Source organism: Phaethon lepturus, unplaced genomic scaffold, assembly GCF_000687285.1.
Source record: "Phaethon lepturus isolate BGI_N335 unplaced genomic scaffold, ASM68728v1 scaffold24948, whole genome shotgun sequence".
NCBI lineage: Eukaryota > Metazoa > Chordata > Aves > Phaethontiformes > Phaethontidae > Phaethon > Phaethon lepturus.
In genome coordinates, this window is record NW_010558651.1 from 7,672 (window position 1) to 7,948 (window position 277).

Here is a 277-nt window from a genome sequence, read left to right on the forward strand (position 1 = left end):
GCACTAAACCCCCCCCCCATAACCTACTGCCATAAACTCCTGCCCCCCTCTATTCACTCCTTTACAAGCACAAGGAACTAAATTAATCAGATAGGCACATGTAATGAATAATTCAGACTCCTCTAATCATTAGTCATTTTTACTAAGCCCAGCGATTGCTTGTGCACATGGATGAGAAGAGGATCTTCAGTCACCCAATCCCAATTTCATACTGAATTCTTCATTACCCAAAATTGAGGCAGGCTTTGGAATTCATTATTTGCATCATAAAGCTTCC